This window comes from Sturnira hondurensis, unplaced genomic scaffold (assembly GCF_014824575.4).
Source record: "Sturnira hondurensis isolate 20B ecotype Veracruz unplaced genomic scaffold, ASM1482457v3 Scaffold0020787, whole genome shotgun sequence".
Lineage (NCBI taxonomy): Eukaryota > Metazoa > Chordata > Mammalia > Chiroptera > Phyllostomidae > Sturnira > Sturnira hondurensis.
Genome location: NW_028093418.1, coordinates 1 through 6,132, shown reverse-complemented (window position 1 = coordinate 6,132; position 6,132 = coordinate 1). Strand labels below are relative to the sequence as shown.

Below are 6,132 nucleotides of genomic sequence, written 5' to 3'. Positions count from 1 at the left end.
GTGCAATCTTGGTGAGCCTAGGAAATGAACATCCAAGATGACAGATGCTCAGAGCCTATAAGAAATAGGTGGGTGCACAGGTTATTGTAGAGGAGAAAAAAAATCAGTCTGTGCAGGAAGTAGAGTCTTGGCATCATGCTGTTTTGAGCCAGAGTAGCTTCAGGTTCACCCAGGCTGGCACCATGCCGATTTGATGAGCTCAAGCTAAGTGAGCAAACAATTAAGGTAACCAAGCCACTTGTAGGTGAATTCAACTTCTATATTGCCTTAGCTTTAGCCACCATAACAAATTACCACAGACTGGGTGGCTAAACCACAAATAACTTTTTTTCTCCCAGTCCTGGAGTCTGGGAAGCCCAAGACCTACCTGCTGGCAGATCTGGTGTCAGGTGAGGGCCGGCTTCCAGGCTTGTAGATGGCCGTTTTCTCATCGCATCCCCGTGCCGCAGAAGGCTGGGGGAAGCGCTCGTGGTACTTAGAGGAGGTGAGGATTTCAACACATGAATCTGAGGGAGACGCAAACCTTCGTCCATAGCATACGTGTATGCAAATTTGCAGAATAAGATGTGGGAGATGCACGGAGATGTAATACACATTTGCTTTGTGTGGATTGTTTGAACTGTAAGGAGAAAATATTCTGATGCCATATAATCCTAACAATGCAAAATTTTTAAAGCAATTCATTAAGATAGATTCCACAGAAATATTTGGGGGCCCAGAAACATAAACGCCAACTGCATTAACAATCAAGGAAATGCAAATTAAAACTAAAATGCAGTACCAGTTTACTGTCACCAGATAGGCAAAATTTAAAAGCCAGAGAATTCTAAATGTTGGCGAAGATGAGGAGCAACAGAAACCCTGGTCCGTTGCTAGCTGGAGTGTCAATCGATGCCGCCTCTTTGGGGAGCAGGTTGGTATTACCTAGAAAAGCAGGACCTGTACTTCCCCATGGCCTAAACTCTTGCTCACACATTCCAAGGAATACATACAATGATACCTATGTCACCATGTTTTGTGACAGCGAAGTAAAGGACATCACCCAAATAGGTTGAGAACATATTCATATAATGGGTACTAAACAGCAGTGGAAATGCAGCTATGTAAAATAATTAGCTGAACCTCAAAACAATGCTGATAAAGACAAAGTAACAGAATACATACAGTATGACTGCACTCACATAAAGGTCCAAAGTAGTCGTAATTGAATAAACTTTTCTGTTTGAAATACTACTGAAAAAGAGCAAGGAAACAGACGTAGTTTGGCGGTTGGCTTCGGGAAAGGGAGAGGATTGCAACCAGGGAAGGGCACGTGAAGACGTACCTGCTTCAGGTAACAGTCTGGTTTCCAGCCTGATGATGGGCACACCAGAGCTCCACGGTTCACATCTGTTTCTGTGCTCTGCTAAAGTGTATGGTACAGCTTCAAGTTTGCTTTCTCACGTCTCAGGCAATAACTGAGGTTTTTACTTCCCTTCTTTCAAACGGAGGGAACTTCACTCTCTTGAGCCAGCGTTCACTGGGCCTCCCCCCTCACTGTTCAGGCCCTTCCTCCTCCCAGGAACGCCACTTTCTTTCTGCTCCACCTGTCCCAGTCGCACTGGCTCTGCCAGGTTCAGCCATGGCTCACCTTTCCCTCCCCCCACTTTCAATGCGTTTTCTGAGATCGTTCCAGCCCCCAGGGAAGTCGTGTACACTTACCATTTAACTCAGACCATTCCTGGGCACGTGGCCCATGCTGCCCACTGTCTTCTCTGCTTGTGTATATTCTGCATGTCAAATTAGGTTGTGGGTCACCCACGAGGCATGGGGGATACCCTATCGCTAGAAAGGAAGTAAAAGATTTTTGGTGGAGTTTAGGGTTTGGTTGTTTTTGGTGGGGGGGTTGCCCACCTTAAGCCTTGCCAGTATGATGACAGTCTGGAAATTTATGAAGAGCTGTACTTCTCTCTTTTTAGGGAAAATTTTCAAAACTGTATATACAATTTAATTCTCAGCCTTAATCAGTCAGAAGCATCAGAATCTCAGAGGCATGGGTGCAGTTTATAAAAACACTCAAAAAACCACAGCTATCTCACTAGCAAGCTCAGGAACTGACTACTCATATTTATCTTCTGATAAGTTAGTATCCCTCGCTCTCTCAGCTGAGCCACTAAATCAGTTCAGACAGGTGGAATTTAATGCCTAGTTTCATAATATAAATTCAGAGAAAAACCCGATAAAATCTTCATAGGAGATTTAACTGCCTACAGTGGACCAGGCAATGTGTTAAAATAAATACCTCGTGCAGTCAGTCAAATAGCCTTGTGATATTTTTATGCCAGTTTTACAGATGAGGAAACAAACTCAGAAAGGCTGAGACACTTGCCTGCAGAAATGCCTGGAAGTGCTTAGCCCAGTACCTACCTTGTGGTAAGTGCTTAATAAGCAATGGCTGTCACTTATAGGTTGGTGGGAGCAGAGCATTCCTAAAGCATTGTGGGAACGGAGGTTAAGCAACAGTGCCTACTCTATGTCTGACTCAGGTCCGCTCTCTCAGGAGAAACAGGTTCCAACTGCCACTTGCATGGTGTGGTCCACGTGTGCTGCTGAATCACTGCTGCTTGTAGCACTGCCTAATTTCTTATCACAAAACCGGACTGAAGAAATTAAGGCTTTCTCGTTGATTCTCAGGGGATTGTGAAGCCTTGCTTGCCGTTAGCACCCAAAGAGAACAGGCGAATTCAGGTTTCAGGTCTACCAAAACTAGAGAGGCCCTTGCCTGTCTGGGCATTGAGTCTGAAATTTCAGGACACCAAGAAATGGGGCCAATCAAATGCCCTATGAAATGCAGTGTGTAGGTATTTATGAACTACCCTCCGTGTGCACAGCTGTGAGCTGTCTTCTAAAGAAAAGACTGTCTTGGCCTGGCTGGGTGGTTCACTTGGTTGGAGCATCGTCCTACACACCAAAAAGGCTGCAGTTTTGATCACAGGTTGGGGTACGCGTGGGAGGCAACCAATCAATGTTTCTCTCTCACATCGATGTTTTTCTCTCTTTCTCACTCCCTTCCTCTCTCTCTGTCTCTCTCTCTAAAAAATAATGGAAAGCATCCCTCTGGTGGAGATTAAAAAATAAAAATAAAAAGGAGGCTGTCGCCCTGGCTGGTGTGGCTCAGTGGCTTGAGCGCCGGCCTGTGAACCAAAGGATCGCTGGTTTGATTCCCAGTCAGGGCATGTGCCTGGGCTGTGGGCCAGGTCCCCAGTAGGGCATGCAAGAGGCAACCACACATTGATGTTTCTCTCCCTCTCTTTTTCCTTCCCTTCCCTAAAAATAAATAAATATTTTTTTTAAAGGAGACTGTCTTATATCATCAAAAGAGACCTGGGCTCCAGAAGTGGTGTTACTTCCCTGGTGAATAGTGGTGAACTACAACAGAGGAGGGCTGTCCATGACCTCAGGGCAGAGTCTATCCTGTGGCCACCCATCCGGCAGACGGAGAACCCGTTATCCTACTATTACCAGATTCTTCTGGCTCAGTCTTTTGGAAGTAACTTTGTCTCAGGCAAGGGCTCTCCCAAAGCACCCCCAACCACCCCATGCCATCCTCACACAGAGTGTTTAGTTGGACATGAGGTCAGTGAAGTCCGCATTGACCCCTTACAGAGAATTACATAAAAGTGTCCTACAGAATGCTCTGCCCAAGAATTTCACCCGCCCAAATTCTAAAGAAAAATAATTTGAAAGCTCGGCACCTCTGTGGTAACCACTACAGAGTGGTGCTATGGTGGGTCTTCTTAGGGACCCACTAAGCCATGGGACACAGCCTGAAAGCAGGACAACGATGAGGAACTAACTGCGTATTGTGCAAGTACTGAGTCAGTCTTCAGAAAGTAAAGCTGTACCCGCTGTCTCACAGCTGGAAAAAAAAAACAAACCTTTGTTTTCTCAGCGTGTAGTTGGGTAATTTCACCTGTAAATATGTGTGCATATGGAATGTACAGCGTGTGACTGTCTCACCTGGCAGGGGGACTTCTGGGAGGAAGCATACTTGGAGTGCCAAGCATCCCACCTCTCCATCCTCCCCAACCAAATCCTCCCCGAGATCCAAATCTAGACTGGGGGAAGCTATAGAATATTCAAGAAAACACAAAAACTATGAAGAACTAAAGAACATCAGAAGCTTATGGACCGCCTTCCAGGTACAGCTTGGGGGAGGCTGAAAGTCGCTTGGAGAAGCGTTGCACTTGCATTGTGTCTAACATACTGTAGGAACAATAAAGTAGAAATGACAGAGAGCAGAGTCTAGGCCTGTGAACACCAGGGCACCACGTCCAGTAGTGCTCCTCACAGGAGCACAGAAGCTTCTGTGTGCCCCTCACGTGGAGGTATTGTGGAGGCTGGTACAGAGAGCTGGGCTGAAAAGGCTGCAGAGGCAGGGTTTTGTGGAAAATGGTTGGGACCATAGGCTTCGGCTCCGGGTGCTGGTGTCACACTCCAAAGGCCAGACGGGGACGCTGCATCCCAGCAGGGGATTAGAGGACCTCAAGAATGAGGCCAGGCATTTCATGGCAGAAGCAGAGGACAGCACAAGGACCTGCTCACAGGTCCTGTCCTGCTCACAGGGGTCCTGTCCTTCTACCACAAGGCCACATGGGAGCATCTCCTGTCCTGGGTGCCTGACTCCCAGACACCATAAGGCAAGATCAGAGGGGAAGGGGAAGAGACCTGAGACACAGCATTTACCTGGGAGAGACCAAGTTACACCCAAAGATGCTGTATATATTGTGTACTGGCAAGCCTAAATCTCCCCTTCCCACTCACTCACCAAGGCGGAGGCTTACGGGAGAGATGAGATTACAGAAATCAAGCTACATTGTCTTTGCACCTCTGAGTTACAGGGTAAGTGTGCATCCCTGCTCTAACTTTTCTTGGGCGTTAGACTATAGGGCAGGCATATAACATGTCCCGATACAGCCAGCCCTTTGGTGAAGCCACATACACCCTAACAGCCAGCAGTGGAGTAGAAACAGAGCCCTTTGTGTTGGGGCTAATAGTGGTCCAAGGCAGACGGTGGGCTCAATGTTCAACAGCAAAGTGGGCAGGGCCCACAGCACAGGACTGAGCTCTTCAGGGGACTTGAAACAGACCCATTTCATTAAGACCCCTTTGTTGCTAGCGCCAGAAAACCCATTAAGAGGATACTAGCTTTCCTTCTATAACAATAGCCAAAATAGAAATGTGTTTCTCTCTGACATAAAAGTCAGAACAAGAAGGCCTGGGTGGATACTTCAACCCCATAGTCCCAAGGTCCCAAGCCTTTCCCATCCTGTTTACTATCCCTGTAATGCAGCTTCTAGCTCCCAATCATCTAGTCTACCGACCCTAGCCACACAGGACTTCGTGGTCTTTAGCAAGAAAATTATTCCCAGAGAAAAACAGGGAGCCCTGGCTGGTGTGGCTCAGTGAATTGAGTGCCGGCCTGTGAACTGGAAGGTTGCTGGCTCAATTCCGAGCCAGGGCACATGTCTGGTGTATGGGCCAGGTCCCCAGTTGGGGATGTACATGTATCTCTCCCTTTCTTTCTCCCTTCCTTCCTCTCTCTCAGAAAGTGAATAAATAAAGTCTTTTTTAAAAAGGAAGATAGGGGCCCTTGCTGGTGTATCTCAATGGATTGAGCACGGGCCTGTGAACCACACGATCGTGGTTCGATTCCCAGTCAGGGCACATGCCTGGGTTGCAGGCCAGTTCCCAGGAGGGGACTCACAAGAAGCAACCATACATTGACATTTCGCTCCTTCTCTCCTTCCCTTCCCCTCTAAAGATAAATAAATAAATATTTTTTTTAAAAAAGGAAGATAGGGAAGCTAGGTTCTGAGGACAGTCTTTCCCACAAGTCTGGTTATCAGTCAGGAGGCAGTTCCCACTCTTGAGTTAACGGAACTATGGTTCTGTTCCTTGGGCACTAGGACTTCCAAACCCACTGAGCCCAGGGTGGCAGAGACAGGAAGCACCAAAAACTATTTGCAGCTCTGACCAGTGTGGCTCAGCTCCGGGCATTGTCCCTCAAAGTGAAAGGTCGCCAGTTAGATTCCTGACCAGGGCACATGCCTGGGTTGTGGGTTCAGCCCTGGCCCAGGAGCACCTAATTGA

At 47.3% G+C, this 6,132-nt stretch overlaps 1 long non-coding RNA gene across 1 annotated transcript; it reads left to right on the top strand.

Annotated features, from left to right (window-relative positions):
- Nucleotides 1–336: 336 nt before the first annotated feature.
- Nucleotides 337–3,045, top strand: LOC118976226 (uncharacterized). Its single transcript, XR_005064216.1, has 4 exons — nucleotides 337–389; nucleotides 799–913; nucleotides 2,325–2,412; nucleotides 2,791–3,045. It is a non-coding gene; the product is annotated as an uncharacterized LOC118976226 (long non-coding RNA).
- The last annotated feature ends 3,087 nt before the right edge of the window (nucleotides 3,046–6,132 follow it).